The following is a 20,767-nucleotide window of genomic DNA, read 5'->3' as shown; positions in this document are numbered from 1 at the left end:
TGTCTCTATCATTCAGTCCCATACATACAAATGTGTCAGAGTCTTTTTCCATGTCAGGCGGCTATTTAATTTCCTTCGGCGCGCATGTGGGCAAGGTTGCGAAGTGACCGAGTCTGCTCTCCTTCCTCCGGTAACATCATCAGGCTAAACTTCCTTCGGAAGGGCCCGCATGTGAGGTCCGGTCTGATTTTTCAACTGGACTGAGGTGTGCAATCTGCACTGGTTCACTTCAAGATAAGTTTGATGGGTTTTGAACTTGTCTTTCTCATCAAGATCTGGTCTTACCTCAAATATAGAAGATTCGGCGGTCATCACCTTCTATACATTAACTCAAAGAAAAATGTTTATGAAAGTAAAGCAAAATATACTAAGTCATCGAGTTTTTAGAATAAATTATCATTTCAACAATAATAGAAATATCATGACCATGTCTCATAAGTTAAACTAACACTAAAATTTTGGATTAACTAATCATCAGTGAACTGCTAAGCACAAGTAATTGTGAGGAATTCTCTATTACAATTAATCTAATGCATACGGGTCAAAATTTTTACTTCCAACCAAAATAGCATGTGATGAGGTTTATTTGGAATTCTAATAGTCTCACCCATAAAGTCTGGTAAATCCAAAGTTTAGTCTTATTTTCACCCTTTATCTTTCGTTTCACCTAACAAGTATTCAATTCTAATAATCCACCAAAAATGTTCATTAGGGCTTTAAACAAGACCATAAGTAATATTTTATGATTCATTGGTCAAATAACACCAAGAATTGAATAGAAGAACTTGATCGATTCTATTTGACCAAACAAAAATCATTATTTTGACAAAAAAAAAATATTAATATCAATTTAAATTCTAGTTTAAAATTTTAAATTTCTGATAAAGTCTCCATTGTAATTTGAAATTTTAAAATTAAAAATTTTAGAAAAAAGTTATAATAAATTTTTCATAATAATTTTAAGATATTTAAAAAAGATATTAAACCGCTTAAGTGACTTTTACAGGCTACCTATATAAATGGCTCTACATCCAAAATTAGGGAGAAATTTTTTTTCTATTATTATTTTTAAATTAAACATAAATATTTATTTTTATAAATAACAATCATTTTTATCACATTATTATTAATATTTTTTAACATTTAAAATATGAATTTTACATAATTTTTTATTATTAAAAATATAAAAATTATTTTTTTAATTTAACAAAATAATATAATAAATTTTTAATATTAATTATAAATGTATTAAGTATTAATAGTTATTATTAAATTAAAATAATTTTTATAAAGAGTAATTATTAATTAAAAATAAGAAATAAATTTAAAATTAAAATAAATAAAAAGATAAAGGATAAAAAAAATTTAAGGGTTAATTAACTAATTTTGATGTAAATAATTTCAAGTGAAATTATTTCTTGTAAAATACTAATAATTTTAGCAAGATCTTCTTTTAATTCAAAATCAATTCTTATAAGAATTCAAGAAATTAAATTTTTATATTATATATTTTGCCAAATATAAAAATTTTAAAAAATTATTTCTTTTAAATTCGTTTAAAATTTGACATTCCAAACAAGCGATTAAAATTATTTACATCAAAATTACTTAATTAATTCCTAAAAATTCTTCTTATTTTCTTTTTGTTTTATTATTTATTTATTTTAATTTTAAATTTATTTCTTATTTTTAATTAATAATTACTCTTTATAAAAATTATTTTAATTTAATATTAATTATTAATACTTAATATATTTATGACTAATATTAAAAAATTTATTATATTATTTTATTAATTTTAAAAAATATATTTTTTATATTTTTAATGATAAAAAATGTAAAATTCAGATTTTAAATATTACAAAAATATTAATGACAAAAGTTATTTTTATTTATAAGAATAAATATTTATTTTTAATTTAAAAATACCTTTGTAGACTTTTAAATAATTTTATCCCGTTAAAAGTCAAGATTTGACGAGTGGAGCGTTAGAAAAAATAATCACAGTATTTAAAAAATTAATTAAAAAATTACCATATTATTGAGAGATGGATGATAATATTTAATTAATTAATTTGATCTTATTCATTAAAAAAGTCAATTACTTAAAATTATTTGCTTTAGTTTTAGTAATTAAAATTAAATTGTTAACCACATGAATTAATTAAATCATGTTCTACAATTGCTTTTAATATTAATTATTTTTGTGAATTTGCGTTGTTTAATTTTATTTTAATTTTACAATTATTTTCACAATTGGAACTCTGGATAATAATTAAATTTATATATATCTTGACACTAAATTTCTATTTTCTATGGATACAATACTCTACTCATTATTTTATTACTTGAAACGATTTCATACACTTGTAAATATCACTCTGTCAAGTTTTTAGCATTTTTGTCGAGGATTGGCAATTATTACTTTAAATATTTTAATTTATTTTTATTTCATTAATTTTTATTTTTCTTTATTGCTGACAGGTATTGCATGAAAAATAAGAGTATTACAAAGCCTTTGAAGTATGATCCAGAGATCGAATGCACTTATGGTTAGAATATAAAGAAAGTCAGAGAAAGAAAAAGTGTTATTCCAATAAAAATAGAAACTAAACTGAAAGTTGAACCACAAATAGTTGAAAACAAAATTGTTATTGGAGCTGGTGATGGAAACAACAACAATGCAATAGTTGCAAATTTAATAGTTGGTTGATGGAGCTAGGCCACAGAACCACAAAATACTTTGAGATTATGTCAGACTTGATATCAGTCAAATTGGATTAACCATTGTTAGACCTGTGGTGCAAGCCAACAATTTTGAGCTCAAACTTCAATTTTGTGGACTCCCTAATAAGGATCCAAGCAGTCATTTAAATCAGTTTTTGGAGCTTTGTGATAATTATAAATAAAATGGTGTATCAGATGAAGCTATCATATTGAGGTTTTTTCTTTTACACTAAAGGATAAAGTCATGAAGTGGTTATAGAATCTTTCACTCAGATCAATCACTACCTTGGATGATTTAGTAGAAAATTTTTTTGAAAGATTATTTCTACCAGCAAAGACTATCAAATTGAGAAATGACATTTATCACTTTTTGCAAAAGGATTCAAAGCCCCTTTATGAAACTTGGGAAAGGATGAAGGATATGTTCAGAATGTATCCGCATCATGGATTACCAAATTGGTAGGTTATAGAGAAGCTCTACTATGGACTTAATGCCAACACAAGAAATATGATAGACAATGCAGCCAGAGGGTCATTCATGAGAAAAGAAATAAATGAAACTTTTGACCTTCTAGATGAATTGGCTACCACAAATTCTGAGTTTCTTCTAGACAAGATTTCACCTAGAAGATCTATAGGATTGCATGAGACTGATATTGTTTCTGAACTACAAGCTTAGGTAAATGTTCTAACTAGAAGATTGGACAAATTTACTACTGATTTTGTTAATTATGTGGTGTAGGTATGTGAGGATTGTGCTGGCAACCGTAATTTCAATGAGTGCCCGACTGGACTACTCTCTTTTGCAAGCTAAGCATATTAATTATATGGATAATCAGGGATGCAAGCAAAATAATCCATGCTTCAACACTTATAATTTAGGTTGGAGAGATCATCTAAATTTCAAGTGGAAAAACAGTAGTAGACTCAAGCTTTGTCACTACCACAGAGAGCAACACCTGGATTTCAGCCACTTGAGAAGAAGAGCAGTTTGGAAAGCATAGTTAAAACTCTTGCTAGAGCCATTACTGACTTCATAGGAGAAACCAAATCCAACCTCTCAAATCAGAAAGCTACTATAAAAAATTTAAAGGTACAGATAGGACAATTGGCAAATCTAATGTCTAATAAAATCTTGCCAAGCAATACTGAAACTGTAATACCCGGCTAGACTCCAGTATCGGAATCCCTACCGTCCGGTGGGATCTCAGATGTCGGAAACCTCTAGAAGGGTAAAAAATCATGTTTTTATAAAATGTTTTAATGTATTTTATGATTTTAAGTAAAAAGAAAGTTAAGTTTTGAATGAAAATAGCCTTGGAGGAAAACCCAGGTTCGGCCGCCGAATCCCAAGTTCGGCCGCCGAATCCCAAGTTCGGCCGCCGAACATGCATGCACTTCGGGAGTGCTTTAGGCCTCCGAAAGCATAAGTGAGGGAAGTCCAGGTTCGGCTGCCGAACCTCAAGTTCGGCCGCCGAACATGGCATGCATGCGGAGGCACGTTCGGCTCCCGAATGTGGCCTGGCCAGCCACCTATAAAGGGGTCCCTTAGCCGAAATGGGCGAGCTTTTCTCCCCATTTTCGGCCAAGGTGAGCTCTCCGCCGTCCCTCACCAATTTTTGAGTTCTTCCTTCAGATCTTTCGAGATTTTCATGAGTTTTCACTTTATTTTGAAGATTTTGAGCATTTGAGCAAGTTTTGAAGCTTGGAAGGCACAGGAGCTCCTTTCCTTTGGTTTCCAAGTTTAGGTCGTCTTTCTCTCGATCTTCAAGAGGTAAGAGCCGATCTTGAGCTCATTGCATATTTTAAGTAAGTTTTAAGTTGATCTATGGGGTAGACAAGCATGTTTAGGTTATTGTTAGGTTTATAGGTTTATGTATGTTTATGAATAATGTGAGTTGTTTGATGTGTTGTAGTTGGAGTTTTTGATGGTTTGAAGCCCCTAGGAGTTTGTATGCTTGTTTTTATATGATTGGGAGTGTTGTAGAATAGGTTTATGCATGTTGAAAGGTTTGGGAGGCGTTTGTGCATGTTGGAGCTGAGTTTCTGCCACTTTGGAGAAACTCAGGTTCGGCCGCCAAAGGAACTTTCGGCCGCCGAAGGAACTTTCGGCCGCTGAAGGAACTTTCGGCCGCCGAACCCGCTTGTGGAAGCAGCCTTCGGCTGCCGAAGCCTGCCCCCAAAAGAGGACTTTCGTCTCTGAAGGGCAGTTTCGGCCGCCGAAAGTGTCGCCGAACATGCATGAGTTTCGTCTCTGTCTGGGATTTTCGGCTGCCGAAGGTGCCGCCGAACCTGCCTGACTTTCGGCTCTGGAGGGACTTTCGGCCGCCGAACCTGCCACCGAAAGTGCCCTGTCCAGCCCTTCTTTGCATGATTTATGTGATTGTTTCAAGGTATTTTAGGGGGCTTTTGAGGAGTATTTTAGAGTCTTGATCATAGATGTTTGGTCCCTCATTTGAGTCCACCTGTGTAGGTTCGGACCCGAGGAACCGAGGACCCCAGCAGTGAGTCAGTCGCTTCAGAGTCAGTAGAGCTTCAGCCAGAGGTGAGTGGAACTAAACTTAATGTTTTAAATTGAGAAATTAAATGAAAGTTCAGCATGACTCACGCATCATGAATGCCATGTGATATATATTAGGGTGTATGCATTAGAATTCACGAATATGTTACATTGCATAATATGTTGTTGATGTGGATGAATGTTGAATGATCCATTAGCCCTCATATGCTATGACATGATGATATGATATGGAAGTCCAGGTGTGGCCTGCACTACGCCCCTGGCACTATGTAAGAGAAAGATCGGGTGTGGCCTGCACTACGCCCCCGGCACAGTTGGTCATGTATGATATGTTATGTATAAGAGGAAGACCAGGTGTGGCCTGCACTACGCCTCTGGCATGATTGGAAAATGTAGAGGGCTAAGTGGTGACAAGTTCATCCTTGATATGATTAGTTGTGATGCGATGCATTCCATGAAAGCATGAACCTTTAATATAAATGTTTTATTATTCTGCTCACTGGGCTCTAGTAGCTCACCCCTCTCCCTTAACCTCCAGGTTTGCAGGTACAGGGTAGGCCAGGAGGTCAGCAAGAGTAATGAAGTCTTGGTTATGTAATAGATAGTGTGGACATGAATAATGTTGAGATACTATGTTTAGTACAGTCATGTATAAGTACAGTATAGAAATGTAATGTAAAGATGTTCATAGATGTTAGAGGTGTGCTTGACCATAGAATGTTGTTATCCCTTTTAATACATGATCTTAGATGTTTTATGATGTTTATGTGAACCAACTCAATACATGTTATGTCACCCATTGGGGCATTGATGAGATCCCAAAGAGGGATCATTGTTTATGGTTATGTTTATGTTCAGTGCATGCACAGGTTGAGTTTGGTGTAGGAGAGAATGGATGAAAGAAAAGTTTTAATTTTTATGTATGTTGTTGATCATGTATGGGATTAAATAGGTTCACAGGATGTATGTTTGGCTTGCTACGGGTCCCGGCGGCCTTAAGCCGATCTGGATCCTAGCGCCGGTAGCGGTCCGATTTTCGGGTCGTTATAGAATGGTATCAGAGCCCTAGGTTCATATAGTCGGACCTAGAGTGTCGGGCTCATAGATGTTTTAGAAGGTCAATCACAATAGGAAGATCATGTCCACTAGGATAGGATAAAGAGTCCTGTCTTGAATGTTGATGTGAAATGCCATGATTGTATGCATGTGCATTAATGATATGCTATGTGTGTGATGTATGTGATGCGGGTTCATGTGTTTACACATGAACCATTTGATGCTAATGTTCTATGTGTTGTGTGCTGTTTTTCAGTAAACAGGATGAGAGTACCACCCCAGGATGAGGGCACTGATGCCCGTCCTCCTGCATTGCCTAGGGCAATGTCAAGCAGGTCTAGCAGAGAAAGAGCAATAAGAGACCGTAGAAGGTCTTTGGATCTGGGTAGAAGCAGATCAGTAAGGGGAACAGTTCAAGGAGGCATGTCAGAGGATGTGGGGGATAGTATGGATGTAGATCAGAGGAGGGACGGCAGTCTTGGAGTGAGTATGTCGGAAGAGGATGTGGGATAGTCCCAAGGAGGTACTCAGGCCTCGGGATTTGTTCAGCCACCTTACTACCCACCCTTTTTACATAATCCCGGGTACTCGATGGGAGGCACATCGGAGTACCCCAGTTTTAACCCCTATCACTCTCAGATGCCCTACCCACCATTCTACCCACAGTATCCACAGTACCCTATGTACCCACCCCCATCTTTCTATCCAGGTACAGCAAACCCTACCCCAGGGGATGCTGCACCTCCTCCGCCACCAGCAGCACCTACTGTAATACCCGGCTAGAATCCGGCATCGAAATTCCTGCCCTCCGGCGGAATCTAGGGTGTTGGATCTCTCTAGAAGGGTAAAATGTATTTTTCTAAATGTTTTTAAGTGATTTTAATGGTTTTAATTGAAAGAAAATTGAGTTTTGAAGAGAAAAGGACCAAGGAGGTATTTCCAAGTTCGGCCGCCGAATCTCCAAGTTTGGCCGCCGAACGTTGGATAGGTTGGGAGGCTAGTTTGGCTTCCGAAAGTTGGCCCAGGTTCGGCCGCCGAATCTCCATGTTCGGCCGCCGAACTTGCATGAGTTTTGGAGGCACGTTCGGCCTCCGAAGGTGTTTTTGGCCAGCCCTATAAATGGACGCCATGGCAGAAACGGGTGAGTTTTCTCCCCATTTTCTGCCACGGTGAGTCCCTACTCTCCCTTGGTTCATTTTTAATGATTTTTCCTCAAATCTTGTAAGGTTTAACGAGATTTCAACTTAGTTTTGAAGATTTTGAGTTAGGGAGCAAGTTTTGGAACTTGGAGGTGCTTGGAGCTCGATCTCTCCATTCTCCAAGCTAGGATCGTTCTTCCTCTCGATCTTCAAGAGGTAAGCTCCGATCTACACTTCTTTTATGTTTTATGAAAGTTTTATGCAAGTTTTTGGGGTAGATGAGCATATTGAGGTTTAGGTGGGTTTTATGCCCAAAGTATGTTAATGTGTGCTCAAATGATGCTATGTTGTAGTATGAGCTAGTTTGTGCATGTGGGAGTGAGTATGCATGATTGGGGGAGAATATGTGAGGATTTGGAAGAGAAATGCATGTTTAAGTTCATGGGGAGGATTATGTGTTTTTTAGCAATGTTGATTGATTTTATGTGTTTGATGCAATGTGGTTGGGGTTTAGGATAGTCTAGAGCCCCTAGAAGCTTTTATGCATGTTTATGCATGTTGTAGAATAGGTTTGTGCATGATGGTTTGGTTTGGGAGGCGAAAATACATGTTGGAGCCGAGTTTCTGCCCTTTAGCAGAAACCAGGTTCGGCCGCCGAAAGGGGTTTCGGCCGCCGAAAGGGGTTTCGGCCGCCGAAAGGGGTTTCGGCCGCCGAACCCTCTTTTGGAGGCAGTTTCGGCTGCCGAAGCCTGCCCCCGAAAGTGGAGTTTCGGTTCTGTCTGAGAGTTTCGGCCGCCGAAGGTGCCGCCGAACCTGCCCGAGTTTCGTCTCTGGAAAGGGACTTTCGGCCGCCGAAGGTGCCGCCGAAAGTGCCCTGTCCAGCCGTTTCTTGGGTGTTTTCTATGCATGTTTTGGTGATGTTTATAGGGGTTTTTGGGGGTATGTTTATGAGTTGTTTAGAGTGTGTTTGGCACCTCATTCGAGTCCACCTGTGTAGGATCGGACCCGAGAGACCGAGGAGGCCAGTAGTGCTAGCAGTTGCAGAGTCTGTCAGCGTCTGCCAGGAGGTGAGTAGAACTAAACTTAATGTTTTATTTTAAGAAATTCTAATGCCAAAGCATGTTCATGCATCATGACCATATGTAGTAGGCTGATTGCACTAGTTTCACGAATATGACGCATTGCATTATTTGATGTTGATGTTGAGGAAGGTTTGGACCAAGGCGACCCCAATAGCCCATATCTGTCATTGAGTCTTGTCTAAGTCCTTTGAGAGCCGGACGAGTACCTGTAGGAAAGTCCATGTGAGCTCTCTGTGGACCAGACACCATGTTATGTCTATGTTAGTCCTGTGAGCTTCTTTGGGGAGCCGGGCACCGACAGAGGGTATTTTTGGGGTCATGTCCGATCCTTGAGAGTAAAGATGCTAGCAATTCATGAGGACTCTCAGAAAACAGTTCGTGGGGATAAGAGGCATGTATGAGCCTCGAGACGGACACAGTTATGTGATTTACTTGTGTTATGACGCATTCCATGAAAGCATGTAATTAACGAATTGTTTTTCCTGTTTCTACTCACTGGGCTTTTTAGCTCACCCCTTTCCCCTAACCCCAGTGTTGTAGGTTGAGTCAGAGTTCAGAGGCAGCAGGGTAAAGTCAAGGCTAAGTTAAGTTATGTATGTAATAGTTTATGTTTTGTAGCAGTTTAGTAGTTTTAGAAGTGGACATGTAATATAAGATGATGTAATGTAATTTGAGATAATGTATGTAAAGTATAGTAGAGTTATGTTCATTGGATTAGTACTGTGCTTGGCCCTGAGACTTGGTTAGTCCCTGTTTAATACATGATGTATGTTATGCTAGATGTTGAGTTATGTTTGAACTAATCTTGTGGCATGTGTTGTTTACCACGTTATGTAATGGATGAGGACCCTAGAGGAGGTCTGATGTTTGTGGTTTGAGGCATGCACAGGTTAGGTTCTAGTTCTTGGATGTAATACCAGTTTGATGTATGTTATGTTGACCCAGCTAGAGTTGTGATGAGGGCTCTAGTAGGGGGTTCCTTTATGTTTTCAGTTATGTCGCATACAGGTCAGGCTCGGTATTTACATCATATGTTTCAGTTTTTATGTTAAAGTTTTGTTCATGTATGGGATTTGACCAGGTGATAGGAGGTATGTTTGGCTTGCTACGGGTCCCGGCGGCCTTAAGCCGATCTGGATCCTAGCGCCGGTGGCGGTTCGGGCCGTTACAGAGGGGTATCGGTTTCCGGGTCGTTACAGAATGGTATCAGAGCTTAGGGCCTCAAGAGTACGATGTGTTGAGCGATGTGCTCAGGGATTTGAGATATCTCACATCGGAAAGAGGTTGTCATAGAGGTTGTGTTATAGAAGGGCAAGCACATTAAGAAAGATTAAGAGTAAGAGCATGTCCACTAGGATAGGATGTCGAGTCCTGTCTTACTATGATGATGTGATATGCCATGATTTCATGCATGTGCATAAATGCTACGATGTATGACATGAGATGTATGCTATGTATGTGATGTAGGTTCATGTGTTTCCACATGGACCGTATGATGCTGATGTTGTTTGCATGCTTGTGTGTGTGCTTCATAGGAGTCAGGATGTGGGGTACTCGTCGATCTGTGGAATCGACAGGAGTTCCGTCAGAGAGGGAAGGTATGGACACCTTTCCCCCTACCCTGCCGAGAGCGCAGTCGTGGGGAGTCAGTAGATGGAGGACATCAAGGGACCATAGGAGGTCTTTTGATGCAAGCAGAGGAGGAATGGCTCTAAGGAGGATGTCAGCTAGTATGAGAGAGTCTGAGGTGGAGGTTCAGAGGAGAGATATGAGTTTGGATGTAGCTATGTTTGGAGAAGGTATGGGAGATTCCCAGGAAGATGCTCAGACTCAGGATTCCAGGATTTCAGGTTCAGGAGGGATTGATCCCTCCACTCTGAGTACAGCTGCCACGAGAGGTAAGAAGTGGAAGAGAGGCCTTAGGAAGTCGCAGAAGAAGTTTTGGCAGAACTTGAAGGCTAGTCTGGGTTTTGGTGGTTCGAGCTCTGGTTCGGGTAAGTCCAGATGTGCGAGGTGTGGGAAACCACACAAGGGAGTTTGTCTGGCAGGGACGACAGCCTGTTTCAGGTGCAGACAGGAGGGGCACATGGCACGTGAGTGTCCTACTGCGCCCGGAATGGCTCAGTCTCAGCGGATGGCTTCAGGTAGAGTGACTCAGCCAGTAGCTCCAGCCTTGTTTCAGGATAGTGGTCAAGGCAGAGGGAGAGGGTCAGCCTCTTCTCCAGCAGGTTCCCATAGAGGAGGTCCGTCAGCTCCGGCTCGGATCTTCACCCAGGCTCAGCAGGAGGCAGACACATCGAACACGGTGGTGTCAGGTACGCTCACTTTGATGTTCTGATGTGCATGCTTTTGTGAACCTTGGTGTTTCTCCTTCCTTAGTTGCTCTGAGAGTCGTCGAGGGGTTGGATTGATAACTTCTAGGCTAGAGTGTTCTCTCAGGGTCAGTGGACCCAAGGTGATCCATCTGAGGCAGAGTCAGTCTGCCGGTTCAGTTCAGGTGCCAACTGAGGGTAGAATCCATCCACCCGATTTTGAGGTCTTGGACTTGAATGTTCAGACGTCACTCTCGGAACGGATTGGGTTTCTACTTGTGGTGCTACCTTGGTCTGCAGAGACAGGGTAGTCAGGTTCAGAGGACAGGATGGGTCAGAGGTAGTCTTTTGAGGGGACAGTGTAGAGTTGCCTAGAGGTTTGATGCCAGCCTGTCAGGCTCATAGGGTGCGCAGGAGGGGTTGTCAGAGGGTTCTAGTTCTTGCTTGAGAGTTTAGTAGTTGGGTCAGGAACCAGCCTCAGTGTTAGTAGTAGTTAGAGAGTTCTTAGATGTCTGCCTAGACGAGCTGCCAGGTTTACCATCTGTCAGGGAAATAGAGCTTGGATTAGGAGTGGTGTCTGGACCCAGAACCATTTCTATCCTTCCCTACAGGATGGCACCTGCAGAGCAGAGAGAGTAGTGGAGCAGCAGTTGGAGGAGCAACTGCAGGAGTTAGTAGATGAGAGTTTCATCCGACCTAGTCACTCTCCTTGGGGTGTTCTAGTGCCGGTTTTTGTGGAAAAGAAGGATGGATCCTTGCGGATCAGAAGAGAAGATCAGAGTAGCGCAGTGGAAGCAGGAGGAGTTTCAGGAGGAGGTTGAGGTATTGCTTGAGGTGTCTCCTTTGAGAAGGGTGATTCATAAGGGAGAGACTCCATTCGGATTTCCACGTTCCACTTTATGAAAGTTCGTGTCAGATCCAAGTAGGGTTCTTGAGGAACCAGAGGTGGAGGTCCCAAGGGATCTCACCTGAGTTGAGCAGCTATTGTGGATCATGGACACATCAGTTAGTTAGTTTTGGAACAAGGAGATTCAGATGGAGAGGTCCTGTAGAATCACCACAGAGTTGAGGAGTGTTCTTAGGAGAACCGAGAGTGTTGACTCCGGCAGTGCCGTGTCTCTCTTAGGAGGGAGTGTAGAGGTCTTGGTTGCTTGGTTGCTTGCTTGATATGCATGTTTCTATGTATGTATGATGTTATGTTTTTATGCATGAGTAGTTGAGGAACATTCGGGGACGAATGTTCTGTAAGGGGGGAAGAATGTAATACCCGGCTAGAATCCGGCATCGGAATTCCTGCCCTCCGGCGGAATCTAGGGTGTTGGATCTCTCTAGAAGGGTAAAATGTATTTTTCTAAATGTTTTTAAGTGATTTTAATGGTTTTAATTGAAAGAAAATTGAGTTTTGAAGAGAAAAGGACCAAGGAGGTATTTCCAAGTTCGGCCGCCGAACGTTGGATAGGTTGGGAGGCTAGTTTGGCTTCCGAAAGTTGGCCCAGGTTCGGCCGCCGAATCTCCATGTTCGGCCGCCGAACTTGCATGAGTTTTGGAGGCACGTTCGGCCTCCGAAGGTGTTTTTGGCCAGCCCTATAAATGGACGCCATGGCAGAAACGGGTGAGTTTTCTCCCCATTTTCTGCCACGGTGAGTCCCTACTCTCCCTTGGTTCATTTTTAATGATTTTTCCTCAAATCTTGTAAGGTTTAACGAGATTTCAACTTAGTTTTGAAGATTTTGAGTTAGGGAGCAAGTTTTGGAACTTGGAGGTGCTTGGAGCTCGATCTCTCCATTCTCTAAGCTAGGATCGTTCTTCCTCTCGATCTTCAAGAGGTAAGCTCCGATCTACACTTCTTTTATGTTTTATGAAAGTTTTATGCAAGTTTTTGGGGTAGATGAGCATATTGAGGTTTAGGTGGGTTTTATGCCCAAAGTATGTTAATGTGTGCTCAAATGATGCTATGTTGTAGTATGAGCTAGTTTGTGCATGTGGGAGTGAGTATGCATGATTGGGGGAGAATATGTGAGGATTTGGAAGAGAAATGCATGTTTAAGTTCATGGGGAGGATTATGTGTTTTTTAGCAATGTTGATTGATTTTATGTGTTTGATGCAATGTGGTTGGGGTTTAGGATAGTCTAGAGCCCCTAGAAGCTTTTATGCATGTTTATGCATGTTGTAGAATAGGTTTGTGCATGATGGTTTGGTTTGGGAGGCGAAAATGCATGTTGGAGCCGAGTTTCTGCCCTTTGGCAGAAACCAGGTTCGGCCGCTGAAAGGGGTTTCGGCCGCCGAACCCTCTTTTGGAGGCAGTTTCGGCTGCCGAAGCCTGCCCCCGAAAGTGGAGTTTCGGTTCTGTCTGAGAGTTTCGGCCGCCGAAGGTGCCGCCGAACCTGCCCGAGTTTCGTCTCTGGAAAGGGACTTTCGGCCGCCGAAGGTGCCGCCGAAAGTGCCCTGTCCAGCCGTTTCTTGGGTGTTTTCTATGCATGTTTTGGTGATGTTTATAGGGGTTTTTGGGGGTATGTTTATGAGTTGTTTAGAGTGTGTTTGGCACCTCATTCGAGTCCACCTGTGTAGGATCGGACCCGAGAGACCGAGGAGGCCAGTAGTGCTAGCAGTTGCAGAGTCTGTCAGCGTCTGCCAGGAGGTGAGTAGAACTAAACTTAATGTTTTATTTTAAGAAATTCTAATGCCAAAGCATGTTCATGCATCATGACCATATGTAGTAGGCTGATTGCACTAGTTTCACGAATATGACGCATTGCATTATTTGATGTTGATGTTGAGGAAGGTTTGGACCAAGGCGACCCCAATAGCCCATATCTGTCATTGAGTCTTGTCTAAGTCCTTTGAGAGCCGGACGAGTACCTGTAGGAAAGTCCATGTGAGCTCTCTGTGGACCAGACACCATGTTATGTCTATGTTAGTCCTGTGAGCTTCTTTGGGGAGCCGGGCACCGACAGAGGGTATTTTTGGGGTCATGTCCGATCCTTGAGAGTAAAGATGCTAGCAATTCATGAGGACTCTCAGAAAACAGTTCGTGGGGATAAGAGGCATGTATGAGCCCCGAGACGGACACAGTTATGTGATTTACTTGTGTTATGACGCATTCCATGAAAGCATGTAATTAACGAATTGTTTTTCCTGTTTCTACTCACTGGGCTTTTTAGCTCACCCCTTTCCCCTAACCCCAGTGTTGCAGGTTGAGTCAGAGTTCAGAGGCAGCAGGGTAAAGTCAAGGCTAAGTTAAGTTATGTATGTAATAGTTTATGTTTTGTAGCAGTTTAGTAGTTTTAGAAGTGGACATGTAATATAAGATGATGTAATGTAATTTGAGATAATGTATGTAAAGTATAGTAGAGTTATGTTCATTGGATTAGTACTGTGCTTGGCCCTGAGACTTGGTTAGTCCCTGTTTAATACATGATGTATGTTATGCTAGATGTTGAGTTATGTTTGAACTAATCTTGTGGCATGTGTTGTTTACCACGTTATGTAATGGATGAGGACCCTAGAGGAGGTCTGATGTTTGTGGTTTGAGGCATGCACAGGTTAGGTTCTAGTTCTTGGATGTAATACCAGTTTGATGTATGTTATGTTGACCCAGCTAGAGTTGTGATGAGGGCTCTAGTAGGGGGTTCCTTTATGTTTTCAGTTATGTCGCATACAGGTCAGGCTCGGTATTTACATCATATGTTTCAGTTTTTATGTTAAAGTTTTGTTCATGTATGGGATTTGACCAGGTGATAGGAGGTATGTTTGGCTTGCTACGGGTCCCGGCGGCCTTAAGCCGATCTGGATCCTAGCGCCGGTGGCGGTTCGGGCCGTTACAGAGGGGTATCGGTTTCCGGGTCATTACACCTACTGTCCCAATGACCCAAGACCCTAAACCTAGCTCATCTGGGGGGAGCAAGGTCAAGATGACCGATTATATGAAGCTGGGTGCTCCCCAGTTTGAAACCGGTGATGACCCGTTTGTGTACCTTGAGAGGGTCAAGACAATCATAGATGAGATAGGAGCTGATGACAGTAGAGCCATTCAGATGGCTGGGTTCACATTAAAATGCAAGAAGGCCCGAGAGTGGTTCAAGAACTATGTGAACCCAAGGTTGGACAGTCTATCCTGGGAGGAGTTTGCCAATGAGTTTGCAGGATGGGCTTTCCCTGACAGTTCCAGGGAGCTGAAAATGATTGAATTTGAGCAGTTGAGGCAGACGGATGACATGAGTGTGGATGAGTATACAGACAGATTCTTGGAGCTGTTGCCGTTTGCTGGGCAGAATCTGGACACAGATCAGAGGAAGTCAAGGAGGTATATCATGAGGCTCCATTCCAGGTATTCCTCCTTGATTTAGTCAGCAGAGAGGGAGAGTTTCCATGCCATAGTGGATATGGCTCGGAGGATAGAGGCTAGTGCTATCATCGAAGGGAAAGTCAAACAGTCAGTGGCACAGCCTTCTGGTTCCAAGACCCCAGGAGGGGGTAGGTTAGACCCTTCTTCTCTGAGTTCAGGCAGTAAGAAGTGGGACAGAGGCTCCCGAAAGTCCAAGAAGAATAAGTTCTGGAGTAAGATCAACTCAGGTCTGGGATTAGGAGGTGGCTCGAGCTCAGGTGCAGATAATGCAGTATGCAGGAAATGTGGGAGACCGCACAAGGGAGTATGTCTGGTTGGGACGACAGCCTGCTTCAGATGTGGGCAGGAGGGACACATGGCTCAGGAGTGTCCTAGAGTAGCTTCAGTGGCACAGTCTCAGCAGATAGCTTCTGGTAGTGTGGCTCAGCCAGCAGCTCCAACTGCGACTCAGGCTAGTGGCAGAGGTAGAGGAAGAGGGGCAACATCTTCTTCGGCGGGTTTCAGGGGCGAGGGTTCGTCAGCTCCAGCACGGATCTTCACCATGACTCAGCAGGAGGCAAACACATCCAACACCGTGGTGTCAAGTAATCTCATCATTGGTTGTTCTGATGTGTATGCATTATTGGACCCTGGTGCATCTCATTCTTTCATTGCTCCGAGGGCCGTCGAGAGGTTGGGATTGATGGTCTCTGGGTTAGAGTGTCCCCTATGGGTCAGTGGACCCAAGTGTGACCCGTCAGTGGCAGAGTCAGTCTGCCAGTATAGTCCAGTTTTTATGGAGGGAAGATGCCTGTCCGCCGACCTTGTGGTTCTAGATTTGACAGATTTTGACGTCATTCTAGGGATGGATTGGCTATCTACCCATGGTGCTACCTTGGATTGCAGAGACTAGGTAGTTAGGTTCAGATGTCAGGATGGGTCAGAGGTCGTCTTCAGAGGAGACAGGGGGAGTACACCTAGAGGTTTGATATCAGCCCTACAGGCTCATAGGCTTCTCAGGAGGGGTTGTCAGGGTTTTCTGGCTCATGTGAGAGAGCTGGATAGTCATGTTAGAGAGCCTACCTCAGTGCCAGTAGTCAGAGAGTTCTTAGATGTGTTCCCAGACGAGCTGCCAGGTTTACCACCTGCTAGGGAGATAGAGTTCGAAATTGAGTTGATGCCTGGAACTAGACCGATCTCTATCCCTCCCTATAGGATGGCACCAGCAGAATTGAAAGAGTTAAAAGATCAGTTGCAAGAGCTGGTAGATAGGGGTTTCATCCGACCGAGTACCTCACCTTGGGGTGCTCCAGTGCTATTTGTGAAAAAGAAGGATGGATCTCAGACTTTGTATCGACTACAGGCAGTTGAACAAAGTCACTACCAAGAATAAGTACCCGTTGCCAAGGATCGATGATCTATTTGACCAACTAGCCGGAGCAGGTTGTTTCTCCAAAATAGATCTGAGATCGGGGTACCATCAGCTAAGGATAAGAGAAGAGGATGTGCCGAAGACAGCCTTCAGAATCAGATATGGGCATTATGAGTTCCTTGTAATGCCGTTCGGGTTAACCAATGCCCCTGCAGCATTCATGGATCTCATGAACCGTGTGTTTAGTCAATACCTGGATCACTTCGTTATTGTCTTCATAGATGATATCTTAGTGTATTCCAGGAATGCAGAGGAGCATGCCTATCATCTGAGGTTGGTTTTGCAGACCTTGAGGGAATATGGCTTGTATGCCAAGTTCTCTAAATGTGAGTTCTAGCTGAGGAGCATTTCATTCTTGGGGCATGTGGTGTCAGAGAATGGAATCGAGGTAGACCCCAAGAAAGTGGAAGCTGTAGCAAACTGGCCTAGACCCACTACTGTGACAGAGATCAAGAGCTTTTTGGGTTTAGCAGGTTACTACAGGAGGTTCGTTCAAGACTTCACTAAGATTGCAGCTCCCATGACCAGACTAACTAAGAAGAACCAGAGGTTTGTGTGGACCGACCAGTGTGAGGAAAGCTTTAAGGAGCTAAAGAAGAGGTTGACTTCAGCACCAGTGTTAGCTCTGCCATCTAGTAATGAAGTCTTCTCAGTCTATTGTGATGCATCCCGTGTGGGACTGGGTTGTGTGCTAAAGCAGAATGAAATGGTGATTGCTTATGCTTCTAGGCAGCTAAAAAAGCACGAGTTGAATTACCCTACACTTGACCTAGAGATGGCAGCGGTAATCTTTGCACTCAAGATGTGGAGGCACTACCTTTATGGGGTAAAATGTGAGATCTTCACAGATTATAAAAGCCTGCAGTACATCCTAAGTCAGAGAGATTTGAATTTGAGGCAGAGAAGATGGGTAGAGCTGCTCAGTGACTATGATTGCAAGATCCAGTATTATCCGGGTAAGGCGAATGTTGTGGCAGACGCCTTAAGCCGGAAATCACTTGGCAGCTTGTCCCATATTTCGGCAGAGAGGAGGCCAGTAGTAAGGGAGTTCTTCGAGCTCATGAATGAAGGTCTACAGTTGGAGTTGTCTGGTACAGGTGCTTTGATTGCCCAGATGAGAGTGGCACCCGTGTTTCTAGAGCAGGTGGCTCAGAAACAGCATGAGGACCCAAAGTTAGTGAGATTTGCCAGGACTGTTCAGTCAGGCAAAGATAGTGAGTTCAGATTCGACAGTAAAGGGATCCTCCGCTATGGGAGCAGATTGTGTGTACCAGATGACATAGGGCTAAAGGGAGACATTATGAGAGAGGCTCATAATGCCAGATACAGTGTTCACCCCGGAGCCACCAAGATGTATCAAGATCTGAAGAAGGTTTATTGGTGGCCAACTATGAAGAAAGAAGTGGCACAGTTTGTGTCAGCCTGCGAAGTGTGTCAGAGGGTGAAACTGGAACATCAGAAGCCGGCTGGAATGCTTAACCCACTACCTATTCCAGAGTGAAAATGGGATAATATAGCTATGGACTTCATGGTGGGGCTACCGGCAACGTCCAACAGATTGGACTCCATATGGGTGATTGTGGACAGACTCACCAAATCTGCTCACTTCATCCCTGTCAGGAGTGGCTATTTTGTGGACAAGTTGGAGTAGGTGTATGTTGATGAGATCGTCAGGCTGCATGGGGTTCCTGTGTCAATAGTGTCTGATAGAGGGCCCCAGTTCACCTCCAGGTTTTGGCGGAGTCTGCAGAACGCTATGGGTACCAGGTTGGATTTTAGCACTGCTTTCCATCCTCAGACGGACGGACAATCAGAGAGGACCATCCAGACAATAGAGGATATGCTCAGAATGTGTGTGTTGGATTTTGGCGGTTCTTGGAGGCAGCATCTACCTTTAGTGGAGTTTGCCTATAATAACAGCCATCATGCCAGCATAGGGATGGCCCCATATGAAGCTTTGTATGGAAGGAAGTGCAGGTCGCCTGTTTGTTAGGAAGAAGTAGGAGAAAAGGCCTTGACAGGGCCTGAGCTAGTAGAGATCACCAGCAGAGTGGTGCCCATAATCAGAGAAAGGATCAAGACTGCTGCAAGCAGACAGAAGAGTTATGTAGATATCCGCAGAAGGCAAGTAGAGTTTCAGGAGGGGGATTTGGTATTGCTTAAGGTGTCTCCAATGAAAGGGGTGATTCGGTTCGGGAAGAAAGATAAGCTAGCTCCACGGTACATCGGACCCTTCGAAGTCTTGCAAAAGATTGGGAATGTATCGTACAAGCTGGACTTGCCTGCTTCGATGGAAAGAATCCATCCGGTTTTCCATGTTTCTATGTTGAGAAAGTTCGTGTCGGATCCAGGCAAGGTTCTTAGTGAGCCTGATGTGGAGATCCAAGAGGATCTCACCTATGTTGAGCAGCCAGTACGGATCCTAGACACCCAGATCAGAAAGCTAAGGAACAAGGAAATCCCGATGGTGAAAGTCCTTTGGAATCACCACAACATCGAAGAGTGTACCTGGGAGACACGGGAGTCCATGCTCCAGCAATATCCCCATCTCTTCTAAGGTGAGTTTTATGTGCTTAGTATGTATGTTATGTGTATGCCATGCTTGTGTTTGTTTGGTGAACATTCGGGGATGAATGTTCTTAAGGGGGGAAGAATGTAATACCCGGCTAGACTCCGGTATCGGAATCCCTACCGTCCGGTGAGATCTCGGATGTCGGAAACCTCTAGAAGGGTAAAAAATCATGTTTTTATAAAATGTTTTAATGTATTTTATGATTTTAAGTAAAAAGGAAGTTAAGTTTTGAATGAAAATAGCCTTGGAGGAAGACCCAGGTTCGGCCGCCGAATCCTAAGTTCGGCCGCCGAACATGCATGCACTTCGGGAGTGCTTTAGGCCCCCGAAAGCATAAGTGAGGGAAGTCCAGGTTCGGCCGCCGAACCTCAAGTTCGGCCGCCGAACATGGCATGCATGCGGAGGCACGTTCGGCTCCCGAATGTGGCCTGGCCAGCCACCTATAAAGGGGTCCCTTAGCCGAAATGGGCGAGCTTTTCTCCCCATTTTTGGCCAAGGTGAGTTCTCCGTCGTCCCTCACCAATTTTTGAGTTCTTCCATCAGATCTTTCGAGATTTTCATGAGTTTTCACTTTATTTTGAAGATTTTGAGCATTTGAGCAAGTTTTGAAGCTTGGAAGGCATAGGAGCTCCTTTCCTTTGGTTTCCAAGTTTAGGTCGTCTTTCTCTCGATCTTCAAGAGGTAAGAGCTGATCTTGAGCTCATTGCATGTTTTAAGTAAATTTTAAGTTGATCTATAGGGTAGAAAAGCATGTTTAGGTTATTGTTAGGTTTATGAGTTTATGTATGTTTATGAACAATGTGAGTTGTTTGATGTGTTGTAGTTGGGATTTTTGATGGTTTGAAGCCCCTAGGAGTTTGTATGCTTGTTTTTGTATGATTGGGAGTGTTGTAGAATAGGTTTATGCATGTTGAAAGGTTTGGGAGGCGTTTGTGCATGTTGGAGCTGAGTTTCTGCCACTTTGGAGAAACTCAGGTTCGGCCGCCGAACCCGTTTGTGGAAGCAGCCTTCGGCTGCCGAAGCCTGCCCCCGAAAGAGGACTTTCGTCTCTGGAGGGCAGTTTCGGCCGCCGAAAGTGTCGCCGAACATGCATGAGTTTCGTCTCTGTCTGGGAGTTTCGGCCGCCGAAGGTGCCGCCGAACCTGCCTGACTTTCGGCTCTGGAGGGACTTTCGGCCGCCGAACCTGCCGCCGAAAGTGCCCTGTCCAGCCCTTCTTTGCATGATTTATGTGATTGTTTCAAGGTGTTTTAGGGGGCTTTTGGGGAGTATTTTAGAGTCTTGATCATAGATGTTTGGTCCCTCATTTGAGTCCACCTGTGTAGGTTCGGACCCGAGGAACCGAGGACCCCAGCAGTGAGTCAGTCGCTTCAGAGTCAGTAGAGCTTCAGCCAGAGGTGAGTGGAACTAAACTTAATGTTTTAAATTGAGAAATTAAATGAAAGTTCAGCATGACTCGCGCATCATGAATGCCATGTGATATATATTAGGGTGTATGCATTAGAATTCACGAATATGTTACATTGCATAATATGTTGTTGATGTGGATGAATGTTGAATGATCCATTAGCCCTCATATGCTATGACATGATGATATGATATG

General features: G+C 42.9%; 1 non-coding gene across 1 annotated transcript; it reads right to left on the bottom strand.

The window, feature by feature from the left end:
- Positions 1 to 3,070: 3,070 nt before the first annotated feature.
- Positions 3,071 to 3,177, bottom strand: LOC122721630. Its single transcript, XR_006348334.1, has one exon. It is a non-coding gene; the product is annotated as a small nucleolar RNA R71 (small nucleolar RNA).
- Between the last annotated feature and the right edge of the window lie 17,590 nt (positions 3,178 to 20,767).

Source organism: Manihot esculenta, chromosome 13, assembly GCF_001659605.2.
Source record: "Manihot esculenta cultivar AM560-2 chromosome 13, M.esculenta_v8, whole genome shotgun sequence".
Taxonomy (NCBI): domain Eukaryota; kingdom Viridiplantae; phylum Streptophyta; class Magnoliopsida; order Malpighiales; family Euphorbiaceae; genus Manihot; species Manihot esculenta.
This window is presented reverse-complemented; position numbering and strand designations above follow the sequence as displayed.